The sequence below is a fragment of the Pinus tabuliformis genome, chromosome 4_2, assembly GCF_031772625.1.
Source record: "Pinus tabuliformis cultivar Carrire ecotype Pingquan chromosome 4_2, CPIR1, whole genome shotgun sequence".
In the NCBI taxonomy this organism is placed as follows: Eukaryota; Viridiplantae; Streptophyta; class Pinopsida; order Pinales; family Pinaceae; genus Pinus; species Pinus tabuliformis.
In genome coordinates, this window is record NC_142304.1 from 540534668 (window position 1) to 540549538 (window position 14871).

The following is a 14871-nucleotide window of genomic DNA, read 5'->3' on the forward strand; positions in this document are numbered from 1 at the left end:
AGGGAGTCCTAATTCCAGCAGCATCTACCCTTAGGAATTTTCAGCTTTCAACCTCCCCTCCCTCTGGCCCAATGCCTGTATTTATAGTGCTTTAGAGGAAGTTAATCAGGTCCACCATCAATGGGATAAGCCCCTCTTTGAATGGGATAGCTCCCCTCTTGATGGGATAAGTTCCTCTTTCATAGGGATACATGAACCATCTGGAGGCGCTCAATACACGTCAAACAAACTTCTAGAATGCTCTAGAATCGACCACAAGTAACTTTTTTGAAGTAAAACTCGTGCCTTTTGACCTTTACAGGGGTACGCACCCACCCCTTTACAGACAGAGCGTACAAGTACGCATGGAATGTGAACTTGAGGTGCGTACACGCAGGTAAGGCTAAGAGAAACTGCGTACCCAGAGTTATAAGATTTTTAAAGACTTTCTCTCTTTCTTGGAGTTTGACATGAAGAGCAGAGGTATAAGACTTGCCAAGGAGGATAGTATGACAGTTGATGGAGCCATACTAACTGCAAATAGTCATGGTGACAAATTTTAGTGTAACAGATTGCCCCCTAAAGTGCGAAGCCTGTAGTAGATTAGGGTTTCATATCATCTAGGAAGGGTGAAGTACTTTATCATTTCAAGGATTATCTTGTGGAGAGCCCAGTCGGAACCTGCAAATATTCAACACAAAATACATATATAAGATCATATCATCTGAGGTAGGCATTCCCATACTCAGATTGAAAACTTTAACTAACAAACTAACTACTGCTCTGATATAGGAATGATTTTGCAGTACATCATAATCATAGACTCTGTAGACACAGTATGGACGCAGCATCATCTGTTTATGATTAGTCTACTGTATAATGAATACAAAACTCCTCGCAGCCTGGATGGTGGAAACTAGATCCAGGGTCTTCATTTCTACTTCCCGAAAAGGTACGATTCTATCCATGCGAATAAATGAGTTGATGTCGAACATGGTAGAAACCACTTGATTACCAGTCGATGATGTAAACTGTTAACAAGTGTGAGAGAGACCACCAGTGATGTCAATGGTTCTCAAAGTACCCAGTACAATCCATGAGATGTGAATGAATGAGTTGATGTCGAACATTTCACGGAATCCTTCGATCGAAAGTCAATGATGTAAATCGTCATCAAAGGCGAGAAACCTGCCATTGATGCATGCAGATTTCAAGGTACTGACGATTTCTAGGTCATCTTTCTAGATAATGTGCTGATGTCGATATAAAGCGAACCGTTGCAGGCAAGCCCACAACACGAAATCATAGATCAAGTTGAAGAAATGTAGCTGTAAGGAATGACTCAGGGATGGTCGAGATGGATGACAGTTATTTTGCAGATGAATGGTTTATTTGCAGTGACCTCTTGAACACAAATGACACGATAGATGGCTTGGTGACAATTGACCCAATAGTTAATACCCATAACCGGTTTGAAGATTTTCAATGTGGTTTGATCAACTGTTAGGCAAAGGTTTTCCCAACCCAGGTGAATGAAAAGTGTCGTGTTCAAGAGTGGTGATAAGGCTTCTTCTGAGACAAAGGATAACAAATAGGCTCATTTTTCTCTCTTTTCCCCCACCATTTCTGGCAAGTACCTCTTTATTTTTTACAAGCTTGAGGAGGATAACATATGCTTGATTATAAGCTCATCCTTCGGATGAGTCCAACTTAGTTTAGATTCGAACCCTAAGAAGGAGTGGTCCGTTCCTGTTTGTAATCGAACAGGTCCTTTACTATGAAATTTTAACGAGTCCAGTATAGGAGAAACTCGGCGTTTTTCAATTTTAGAGAGTCTGAAAAACTTAAGAAGACTCCAAGGTTGAACTTTTTCGTAAATTTGTGTCTCCCAAGCCTGAAAAAGTATAAAATAATACTTGAGAGAACCGCTTGATCTTGCGACCAAGGAGTACTTTCATGATTAGTGTCTTTGACCTGAAAAGTAAAAAGCGATCAAGGACACGTCGTTTTATTTCCAGTATCGAATTTGAAACGACAAAAATCCGGCAATCTTTTCCTGTTTTTACGGTCAGAAAAGGGCTATAAGGGGACCGTCTTTTAATTTCGTTTTAACGAGTGTAAAAGAAACGCTCGGCAATCTTTTCATGTTTTAGGAGTCAGAAAAGGGCTTAAAAGATGACTCTGATGTTTTTGTTTGTGAAAAAATGACAATTTTCCCTGAAAATCCTTTTATCCTGCACAAAAACCAACACATTACTCATACCTGTTTAAGATAGATAAAAATACTTTGAAAAATACCTTTTCATGGTGAAAAATAAACAAATTCAGCATTTATTTACCCAAAAAACCTATAAAAAGGGCTTTTACCATTTCATTTTTACCATTTTACTGTTGAGGAGAGAAAAAGGGCTTTTGGCAAGAAACTTCCCGTGGACATTGCGGAGAATCCGACCGTCGAAACCGAACGCCGTCTCATCAGGTATTCTACAACATCCTCCTCTTCATTTCCATCCGTTTAGAATTTGCTTTTAGGCCCTAGTTTCATTTTTTGGAGGTTTTGGGGTTTCAAGGTCCGCTTTTCGGGGTACGCAGGTGCTCCACTGGTGACCTGCGTACCCCGACATTTTCTCAGTTGGGAAAATGCCGGGCATACGCAGCTTGCCTTAAGAGAACCTGCGTACATACGCTCTGTCTCTAAAGGCGGGCTGCGTACACCGCGGAGAGGATTTTCAAACCCCCATTTCTCCAAAATGGACCAAATTTTTTTAATTTTATGGACTCTAACAGATGGTTTATGGTGTGTAGATTTCCCACCATGCTTGATTGGCACGAGAGAGAACACGAAGATGTTGATTTGGCCGCCATTAATCACCAACCTTCCATTGATGCTTTGAAGGCATGCGGCCTTTACAAATACTGGGCCATACCTGGCATGAGGGCCCAGGTGCGCTTTCTAGAGTGGCTGGTTGAAAGGTGGAACGTTCAGGATCAGTGCTTTTACATTGGAGGGCACCAGCTCGAGATAGAGCCCTCAGACATTTATTTTCTCACTAGTTTGCCCAAGAGGGATGAACAATTGACTCTGTCTGGGACTAGGCCGGGTGGCCAGTCCATTACTAGTCTCCGACTAGAGTGGTGCAATAATCAGAACCAGGAGAAGGGGATAGAGATCAAAAAGATATCCCGACCTGAACTTATGGTAATTGCCTTTACAGTTACCAGACTTTGCGGGGCTTCCGCTTTGCACATTGCCACTGGATCCCAGATGCGGATGGCGATTGATTGCTATTGGGGCACCATTTTCAACTGGTGCAATGCTGTGTTGGCCAACTTAAAGGGCCAACTGACTAGGACCAAAAACGGACAGCTGAAGACTTTTGGTTATGGGCCTTTAGTTGTGAGTTTTGCCCTAGAGAGGGTTCCGATGCTGATCCCACAGCAGCTCACTGTTGAGGTTGGGCCTCCCCGAGAGCCTAAGTTGACGCGATGGGTTGTGGTTATGGCCCGTCATCCTGACAAGGGCACGGAGGTTGTCCGATTTAGACCGGAGTATTTTCACTGGTTGGAGGACCAGATCTTCTCGATACAGGATTTTCCTTATGCCGAAGTTGATTTTCGTGGAGATCCGGACATGGTTCTTCCACCGGGAGAACAATGGGACGACACAGGTACTTCATTTTTCACAAGTTTTTAAATTATCTACTTTTTTGTTTTTTATATCGTCTCAAAACTGACAGTAATAATTTCAAAAATGCAAATGTAGGCCCACGTCGTCCAGCCAATCTCCGGCCTTTTGAGAGGAGACAACCAGTTGCACCGGCACCGGCCCCACAGGATGCGGCCGCAGAGACCTTAGCGTCTTACGGCAGATATACCAGAGACTACTATAGACGATATTCCTATCAGGCTTCAGTGCTATGTAGTCGCAGTCCCAGGACCTTTTAGGAGGTTCTTGTGTAGGGTGGCTCGTGCAGTGGTGTCGTATAGAGAGCATCACCAGTGATTGGATGGTCGTTTTTGTAGACACATGTGACATTTTGGTTTTTTGTACTTATCATTTTTGGCGATCATAAGGTATTTTTCAACCTATGATCGAAGACGATGTATTTTTGACACACTCCTATCTATATATATCATTATTACCGGCTTATCTTGTTGAACATGTGTGATGAAATGTTTTTAAATTTACATGTATGATTATCGCAAATGTCTGTCTAACATTCGAGAAGCAATTGCATCTGCTAATGTATTTAAAGACCTTGGAATATGTTGATATTCAATGTAATCAAATTCACGTTCCAAGAGACGCACTCTCAAAAATAATCTTAATAACACTGGATTTCTAATGGCATACACTCTATTAAGCTGTAATACAACGAGTTCAGAATTTAACCTCACTATCAAACTCCGAATCCCAAATGAAATAGATTCAGACAATAATTCAATCACTGCACTGTATTCTGCAATGTTTTTGTTGTTTGACCGAGGCTCACCCCATGCATAGAAACTAACTCGTCAGAGGGCAAATAAATAACCCAAGCTGCGGAAGAGATATTTCGTGTACTACGACAAGCACCATCAGCAAATCTGATGTATGTTTGGAGAGGCATCGACATCTGCAAACATCAAGCATAAAATCAAGATAAGCAGAATAACGACGAAAACACACTTTCTAAGCTAAGCACACTGTCTAAACTAACAAACACACCAGCTAGAAAGAAAAACCTAACCTAAAATCTCCATACCCATCATTTAAGCATAATACCTTTTTAGGTAAAGTCCATTTCTGGGTTTACCCAAAGAGTCCCCGTCAAAATCTACTAGCTCATAGGCCCCTTTTGCTAGCTTTCGCTTGACAATGTAGGGCCCATGCCACATAGGAACGAATTTTCCAGCACCTAATTTATCGTTAGCTTGATCATATAATAGCACGGTCTCCTTCGGAAAAATTTCGATCATACTGAGCTTTCATACGTTTTGCGTGAGTCTCGATCACCAATGCAGCATCACGTCGAGTCTCATCTAATTGAGCTAAGTATAATAAATGCGTCTCCTCTTCAGAAGTAGCTGGAAGTAATTCGACAGCCATTTGAAGTGACGGGATTTCGCATTCAATGGGCAGCACGGCTTCCAAACCATAAACTAGTTGGAAAGGAGTGAACCCTGTTGATGTTTTCACTGAGGTTCGGTACGCCCAAAGTGCGGAAAATAACATGTTGTGCCAATTCGACCGATGAATACCAATGATTCGTCGGATCATGATAACTAAAACTTTGTTGATGGACTCAACTAGACCGTTCGCTTGTGGATAATAAGGAGTTGAGCTATCGTGATGCAAACCAAGCTGGCCTGTAAGTTCTGTCATCATAACGTTTCAAAAATGGCGCCCATGGTCAGTGATTATCGCTTGTGGGACACCAAACCTAGCAATAATGTGATTGAATACGAAAATTGCAGCTGTCTTGCCGTCTGCCTCGAATGTAGGCATCGCCTCGGCCCACTTAGTAAAATAATCAACCGCAAGGATGATATACGCATGCCCCCCCGGCCAAGTGAGGGTTACATGTAATAAAATCGATACCCCATTTGGCAAAAGGACCAACGGCAATTATAGGGTGGAGAGGAGCAGGTGGAGCGCGTATCTTGTGATCAAACACTTGACAGTTGTGGCATTTCCGGACCGCAATAATACAGTCTTTAAACAAGGATGGCCAGAAGTAGCCAGCGCGCAATATCTTTTGGGCTGTGGCATACCCAGACATATGACCGCCACACGCTCCAGAGTGACAGTCATTCAAAACCCTTTCAGCTTCCTCGTGAGTTAAGCAATGGTGAAAAACCAAGTCCGCCCCACGGCGATAAAGAGTATCTCCAATAATTTTGTACTGTTGGGACTGGAATCGAATTTTACGACGTTCCGACTTTGAAACTTCGGGCCGAAAGGATTGGGTCTAGAGATAGATGATTATATCCCCATACCACGGATCTAAAGTGTTGATGAGAAACAAAGATTCGTCCGCAATGGGTTCCTCTGCCACAGTTTCTGTGTCAGCATGCGGGAAGTCACACATTAACTCTGCAAAAACTAAGGATTTCTTAGACTTAGATTTCTCAAACTCCAAGTCGAACTATTGCAGGATAACGATCCATTTAGAGTACTTGCCCCCTAGCAATTGTTTAGTCAAAATGTAGACCATAGGGTTGCAATCCGAAATAACTGTAGTTTTACGGAGTAGAATGTAGTGACGAAAACGTTGGACAGCTTGAACGGCTGCCAATGCCAATTTCTCCACATGTGAATACTTGAGCTCAGTTGGATTTAAGGTCCGACTAAGGTAATATATCACATGTTTCGTTCCGAATTCATCTTCCTGTACTATGACCATTCCAATGGGGGAATGAGCGGCGGCGAGGTACAAAAAGTAATCCTGGTTGTAGTTGGGAGGATGCAGCAACGGTGCATGGGTTAACGCGTGCTTGAGTGCATCAAAAGATTTTTGAGCTATCTCATCCCAAGAGAATTGAGCGTTCTGTTTCAACAACCGGGTAAAACCCTTTGTAATCTCGGCGTAGTTAGGAATGAATCGCGTAAAAAGTTTGCTTTCCCCTGCAAACTTTGGAGTTGGCGAAGACTCGAAGGAGGAGGCAATTTGATGATAGCTTCTACCTTCGAGGGATCGACGCGAATGCCGGCTTTTGAAACTACAAATCCCAGCAATCGTCCCACTTCTATACAGAAGACACATTTGTGTGGGTTCAACCGAATCCGATAATGCCTACACCTCATGAAGATTGCCCGTAAATGGACAAGGTGATTAGCTCAATGTAAGGAGTGAACGGGCAAATCAACGAGATACGGTTGCACAATGTGTTTGATGTCATGAAATGCATAAGACATCGCCCTTTGAAAAGTGGCTCCGGCATTCTTAATCCCAAAAGGTAATTTGCAGTAAGCAAATGTCCCCCATGGACAAATGAAAGCCATTTTTGGTTGATCGGCAGGTAGAATATTGATTTGGTTGTAACCGGAAAAACCGTCCATAAAGGAAAATATTTCACTGCCGGCACAATCATCAATTATTTGATCGATATAGGGTGTAGGGTAGTTGTCCTTGGGACAAGCACGATTAATATCCCTATAGTCGATACATATTCTTATTGTTCCCTGTTTTTTGTTAATCGGAACAATATTCGATACCCAATCCGTTAACGGGATCGGATAAATGAAACCTGCTTTCAACAGCTTCTCAACTTCTGCTTTAATCGCAGCCGCTTTTCGTGGGTGAATCTGACGCAAACGTTGTCAGACAGGTTTAGCGTCCGGGTAAGTCTTGATCTCATGGACAACAATCGCGGGATCAATTCCTGGCATTTCCTCATAGGACCAGGCAAACACGTCGTGGAATTCTTGAAATAGGGCCTTGTATGTTTGAATCTCGTCATCTGAACACGAGGCACCTATATGAATGTGCTCAACAATTCCGGGCTTGACTGAAATGTCAATGGGAATAGTGCGAGAGATGTTTCCCAAATTCAACTCTGAATCAGGATGTTTCATTGGACTCTGAGCTTCTTTGACATATTCAGTTGTAAAGATTGATGAGAAATCGTTTTCAAAACGATCATCCTCAGGTAAAAACGAAGATCTATGATGGAGATCTTCCCATGGTAAATCGTCTACTCACAGGACTTCGCAAAGTTGTTCGTCAGATGACACAACTTCATGAAACGCTATTAATTCCGAGGTTGACGTGAAAAGTGATTCCTCACGGACCACATTCATTTGGTCGATTTTGGTTGAACTCGGGTCGGTAAAAGACTGCACGGCTTCATAGGCAATTTCATATGGACTCAAAGGCATTGCATCACCAAATGAGTCTATCTCAGATTCAGAAGGAACGATCCAAGGATCGTCATAAACAATGGTGTCTGAAGTAATCATATGAATAGATGCAAATGAAGATACGGCGTTGATTGGAGGAAAAGGAAAAGTGCCCAGTAAACCGGCATCTTTAACTAATCCTACTCCAACATCCTTATAAGGGATAGTCGTTTTACCGACATGCTGGATACTTTCTGAAGAGGCTGGGTCAGATGAAAAGTAAGCCAGCTGGTCTATGGTTACGATCTTGCCATTATGTGGAAACTTTATTACTCTGAAGACCGATGAAACGACCGCTGTCATAGCGTAAGACCAACTTCGACCCAAGAGAAGGTTGTAGTCTAGAGGGGCATCAACCACCTCCATGTCTAGACTAACGGTTTTTCCTTCAACCCCTATAGGCAAATCCTGTAGAATGCCAAACGGATGGAACCCACGGCCATCAAAGGCCTTAAGAATGGTCGGGGATTGATTTAGTGAAGGAGAACCAAGCGATCTCCAGCACTGTATCGACATAATACACGTGGAAGCTCCCTCATCAATTACAGTCCGATGAATAGGCCTGTTTTTTACTATCACTGGAATCTGGAAAGCCATTTGATGAGGTAAACGCGGTGTACTATTTTCTAGATCAAAGATTATTAGGTTCGGGTCCTGAACATCAACAGCTCCTATAGCCGACAAAAGTAATTTGCGTTGTGCTGGGCATGATTGCAGCACTTCCAAAGCCGACATTGCTGAGGGTGAAACAACTAAATCCTCAACAATGTTGTAATTCTGGGCCGCTCTCGCATGTGGATTGAAAGCAGACCTTCGAAGTACACCCTTGGCGGGCGGTTTGATTACTAAGTTCGGGTTAGGCTTCTCGATCTGTAGTGGATCGGAACCGGGAGCTGAGGTTGATGGATTAGAATGAGAAGATTCTGCTTCTTTGCCATCAACAGGACTTTTACTACCATAATCTTGCGATCGAGTCGCAATCCTTACATGAGACATCATTAATATGGGTTCTTCACTGGCACTCGAGGAAGAACCTATCATCTTACTCTCCTGCTTTGGAAATGGATCTTTTAAAACAGCAGGAGTTGGGGAACCTTTGACGATTTTCACAACCTCGGCCCGATGAGGACAATCTCTTGTAAAATGATTCTCTTCACAAATAAGACAAGGATATCGAGGTTTCCACTTTTCGTCATTGGTTTCCGACTTTTCAGTTTTCTCCTTTGGAGCTTTGTCTGCTTTATTCTTCTTCTTACCTTTCTTCTTCCCACCGGATTTTGATTTAGTCGTAGATGACTCTACAGCGTGAATATCAGCGGAAACTTCAGCAGAAGATTCTCTTGTCGGGGAGTCTGGTAAGGTTATAATAGGAGAAGAATTCTTTGAGGATTTCTTCTTGCTTTTAGTATTTACCGTACCAATCATGCCATCAACAGCATGAGACCTCGAAGGAACAGCAGCGATTTGATTCGACTTAGGAAGATCTGGGATCTTTTCGTGTAACGTACCTGACTGAGTATAAAATAAGTCAAGGTACTGCGCTTGAGCAATCACTTGCTCCTCAGTAACTACTCCGGCCTTAGCTACGTCTTCAGTAATCTTCGGTAATAATGATTTAACAAACCATTCAGCTAAGATTTGGTCTGGGATAAAAACTTTCACTAATCGCCTTCGACGTCTCCATTCGTGAATATGATCGGAAATATAAGTGGACGTCGATTGTTTTAATGAAGTTAGTAACTCCGTGCCATTATCATATCTGACCGGCAACTGAAAATGAGTTAAGAACGAGGTAGCTAACTGGCTAAAATTATAAAAAGAGGCCCGTGGTAACTCAATGTACCACTTGGCCGCGAGACCAATGAGAGTACATTGGAAAAGACGTAAGCGAATCGAATCATCCGAGATGGAATTAGAGGCACACCAGAGGTGGTAAGTCATCACATGATTCGACGGGTCCTCTCCAGACTTACCTTCGAACTTGGGTATGTCACTGGGCAACTTATTTGGCATTGGCGGCCAAAACGGAATATAATTTATTGGATTGTTCGTTAGGTGCGACAAGTCTGGTAAATCCAAAGTTGCGATAAACGGTAATTGTCGATTAGGATCCCTAAAGCTCTGGGTCACAAGACCAGTCCCAGGAGGAGGATATCTAGGATAATTTGGAATAGGAATCGCGTTTGGGATATTGTATCCTCCCGGAAAACCAGGATTAACCGGACCGTACTGGGGTTGCCGAGGTTGTTGATAAGTGTACCCAGGATATGGTTGATACTGGTAAACTGGCTGCTGGACAGCAGGCCCGTATTGGTACTGTCCCTGGTACAGTGGATAAGTGAATTGTGGTTGACTAGTGACAACCGTACTTGAACCAGGTTGTCCTACAGGCATCTGAACCGTAGTTTGAATCGTGGATCTAGACAATGGTAAAGATGTCTGAGGAGTAGTTGCAGAGACAGTAGAAACCGGAGTTGTCGATACTCCAGAAGTAAGTGTGATAAATTGAACAGATGTTGCGGTAGTTGCAGCAGTTGTTTGAGATGGAGTACTAGGGGCAATAGGCCCAGACTGAGAAACTACCGAAGGTACAGAAGTTTGAACATGAGACTGGACTGGTTGCTGGGGTGAACCAGAAACTAAGGGTTGTCCAGTTTGAGATGACAACTGTACACTTGGCTGCAATACCTGTTGAACTTGCGATGGATCCCACACTATGTTCATTCCAGGGTATTGACCCATGACAGGTTGAGGATATTGAGATCCATAACCGGATTATGGGTAGGATTGATAATTGAAAGGTACATTTCCCGTACCTTGAACATAAGATTGACCTTGGGGTGGTTGATAACCTTGACTCGAGTACTGACCTTGAGGTAGATACCCTTGAGGTAAGTATTGATACTGGGGTTGACCTTGAGGTATAAATTGATACTGAGGTTGACCTTGGGGTACATATTGAGGCTGGGGTTGACCTTGAGGAATGTATTGTACCATGGGTACATACTGTCCTTGAGGTTGCCCCCCAGACGCAATTTGTGTACCTTGAGGTTGCCCCCCAGGCGGTAACTGGCCACCTTGAGGTTGAGAACCAGGAATTGAACCTGACATCATGTAAATGTCCCCTACACCCAACGGTTTATTACCATTGTTTCCAGTTAATAACCCATGTTCAATGGGTTGAGAAGATGCTCCCGCAAAAGTACCAGAAAGTGACTGATACCCAGAGGGAACAGAAGGACCGCCGTACAAGAAAGATTTAGGAGATTGAGTAAACATAGACGACTGACCTGACATATTTACAGGAGTATAAATACCTCCAGGTGGATAAGGAGTACGAGGTGGAGAAAAACTTGACCCTGAGTTGTCCAAATAATTAGTTAACAAAAGATACCAAGTAGTACTTCTAGGAGGACTATAAAAAATGGATTCACGCTCCCTTAGATCAATAGTAAGTTGATCTTCAGGGATAGGGACGCCTATTTCTTCTTCTGGAGCAAGTTCTTCAATAGCTATCAAACCAGAAGGAAGATTTTCGGTGATGACTCTTTCTACCCTTGGTGAATCAGGAGCACTAGAAGTTGGAGTAACAGGTTCGAAGATTTCAGGTTCTTCGCCTATATCACTAGTAGATGAAAAACTACCAGCAAGCTCGGAAACTGCAATAACTTCGGGATTATAACCTGTTTCTAGACCTTGGTAATCTGGATGGACTACCAACGACGACTCTCCTTCTTCATGTGAACCTACTTTACTGCCACTAGAAGTTACAAGGACTTTCAAACCTTCGTAATGACCAGGGACGCCTTCAGGAGGTTGGCCCCAAAGTCTACGGGACTTCCTCAACAAATCGGCCACGGTTACAATCTCAGGTGACTGGCCCTGAAGTCTACGGGACTGTCTCGATAATTCAGCCACAGTTAAAAACTTTTAACTACTGCACACGCAAACAAAGTAAAATCTCAAAGCAAACCGCCTAAAGTCTCTAAAGAACCAAACAAATTCGAATCACACGCCTAAAGAATCTAGGGCGTCAAACCATACACAAACAGTAGCCTTCCGGACCAAAAACACTAGTTGGTGATGAAGCCCAACATCGTCGAATTCAGTACAGAAGTGGCGGGTGGAACATTTACCCCGACAACCTGCTTAATGAATAGACCGGCACAAGTTCCTCCACTTTAACCGTCTCGAGTGAAGTGAACCCTCCGGAAAATCCAAGTGAGTCTAGCCGACGTCTGTTCCAGGTACAGTGGGATCTTCCCTCCACCGTCACCTTGGGTAGAATCCTAAAGATAATGGTCACTAAGGTCACCAACAACGACAAATATACCTGGGGGAACAGTCTACGATCCGATAGCACGCAAGGGCAGAGTAACAAGCTCAATCCCCTTGCCGGCTCCTTGACAATAATCCAAGGTTTACCGACAAGTGACCCCAAGCTCCTCGACAATAATCCGAGGTTTACCGTTTGTAGTACGTGCGTATCTGGCGTCTTTCCCAATGAAGGAGGATTGATCCCCTCACTGGTTCAGACACGGTCTCGTGCTTCTCCTTTAAGAGGAGCTTTCCCAGAGCATAAATGTAACAGTTGGATTTATCCTACCACAAGATGAGCTACTTGTTTGGTTTTGCTGTCTTGGAGAGCTAATTACTCTCCTACTCCAAGACACTAGCCTGATCTATATTGGTGTTTCAGAGCCCTAGTAAATAAAAATTTACTAAGTAAATTTTACTTTAAGCGTTAATTTTTATGGCTTTTCTTTAGGACAAAAGGTAGTGGAGATGAAACTGATGGTGTGTAGACTCGACTCAAATCCACTAAAAAGATGCACCTAGGATGATTTATACTATTTTTCTTTTCAATGAATTCCTTAGCTAAGAGAGTTGGAGAATGCAAAATTGATATAAAGACAACTTTCTTGGCAACGAAAATCAAATCTTTCTCTTTTCCAAAGCATACAACACATGACCACTAATTATTTCACAAAAATTCCTTTTTCTTTTCAAAGACTTCAAATGCTACTAAAACAAACTTTTCTTCAAAAGAGATTTTTTTTGTATTTTTCCTATATTAACAAAGCATGTAAAACTACTTTAACAGAAATCAAAGTTAAAAAATCTATGACAATCAAATCAACTCAATTTCACCCAAAAGCAAATCTAAGAGAAATTCACCTAAAAGTAAATCTAATGAGGAAAAAGCCTACCAAGTATAATTCCAGGATGTTTTACTCAGTTACAATTCAACCAAGGACTCGTTCATGCAGAATCATAAACCAGTCAAAAACAAAAATCAAAATCTTTTGTTCTTTTTCTTAAGAATGAAATTCACAACTTTAACCAACAAGCTTTCTCGAAATTCCGCAAAGAGACAACACAAAGGTAGGTTTCTCACACAGGTGGATTTTATGAAAGGTCCGACTCCTAAGAAGACTGAAAAAACCAGGGAGATCCAAGGTTTTACAACTTCTAAAGCCAAAGTCACTACACGACCAATGCAAAAATCAAACCCTAGGGCTAGAATTTCTATGAATTTCACTAAAACCCTTGACACTAATGAAACAAGCTTAGGTGAAGACTTCTGACAGGTAACCAGTCGATCTAGGCAGGAAAAACAAATTAAAAACAAAATCTAAGAGGCAAAAAAGGAAAAATTGAAATTTTCTCAACTTTTGAGAGGGTACGCAGGCAGCATGTTTGCACAGGTGCGTGTACGCTCTGTGTACAAAGCTGCAGTGCGTACAAGTACGCACCGTGCTTAACGCAGAGGCTGCGTACTTCTAGCAAAAACCAAGAAAAGTAAAATCTAACTTAACCCTAAGCTATTCCACCCAAATTCACAGTCAATCAGTCAAAAACCAGAAAGAAAACAACTTTTCTCAAATCAAAGTATCAATCAAAAGAGAAATCAATCAAATCCATGGATTCCCCAGTGGAGTCACCATTTTGACATGCGGAAAGAGTCAATTTTGCGGACAAAACCAACCTCCCTAGAAGCTAAGGCTTTCTAGTGACAAACAAGACAATTAAACACTACCTTTCTCTAAATATGCATTTAGAATACAAGTAATCAGGTGTTTATAACATACCTTTAGTCCAACGCTTTGTAGTAGTCCAGCCTCGCCGATCCGGATGAGCTCCTCCTTCTCTTCGAAACCTGCATTCACTAACAAGCAAAAGATTACATAGCACCTGAATAACTCATAAAATAAAACATATTCATGATACAGACCAAGGAGTATATGAAACAAATCATGTATAACAACCTGTTGAGAAAAATGAGCATAATTGCATTAAGTGGAAACAAAAGAAACCATTACAACCTGTGCCTTGGTGTTGTGCAGGTCCCTCCCAGGGTCCAGCAAGAGTTCTCCTTTACTTTGATCAGCTCACCCACTTCCAAATGAAGCTAAGAAAGGATGGGAATCTCTCCTCTCAGCTCTATAAGGGAGTCCTAATTCCAGCAGCATCTACCCTTAGGAATGTTCAGCTTTCAACCTCCCCTCCCTCTGGCCCAATGCCTGTATTTATAGTACTTTAGAGGAAGTTAATCAGGTCCACCATCAATGGGATAAGCCCCTCTTTGAATGGGATAGCTCCCCTCTTGATGGGATAAGTTCCTCTTTCATAGGGATACATGAACCATCTGGAGGCGCTCAATACACGTCAAACAAACTTCTAGAATGCTCTAGAATCGACCACAAGTAACTTTTTTGAAGTAAAACTCGCGCCTTTTGACCTTTACAGGGGTACACACCCACCCCTTTACAGACAGAGCGTACAAGTACGCATGGAACGTGAACTTGAGGTGCGTACACGCAGGTAAGGCTAAGAGAAACTGCGTACCCAGAGTTATATAGATTTTTTAAAGACTTTCTCTCTTTCTTGGAGTTTGACATGAAGAGCAGAGGTATAAGACTTGCCAAGGAGGATAGTATGACAGTTGATGGAGCCATACTAACTGCAAATAGTCATGGTGACAAATTTTAGTGTAACACGCCTCAATC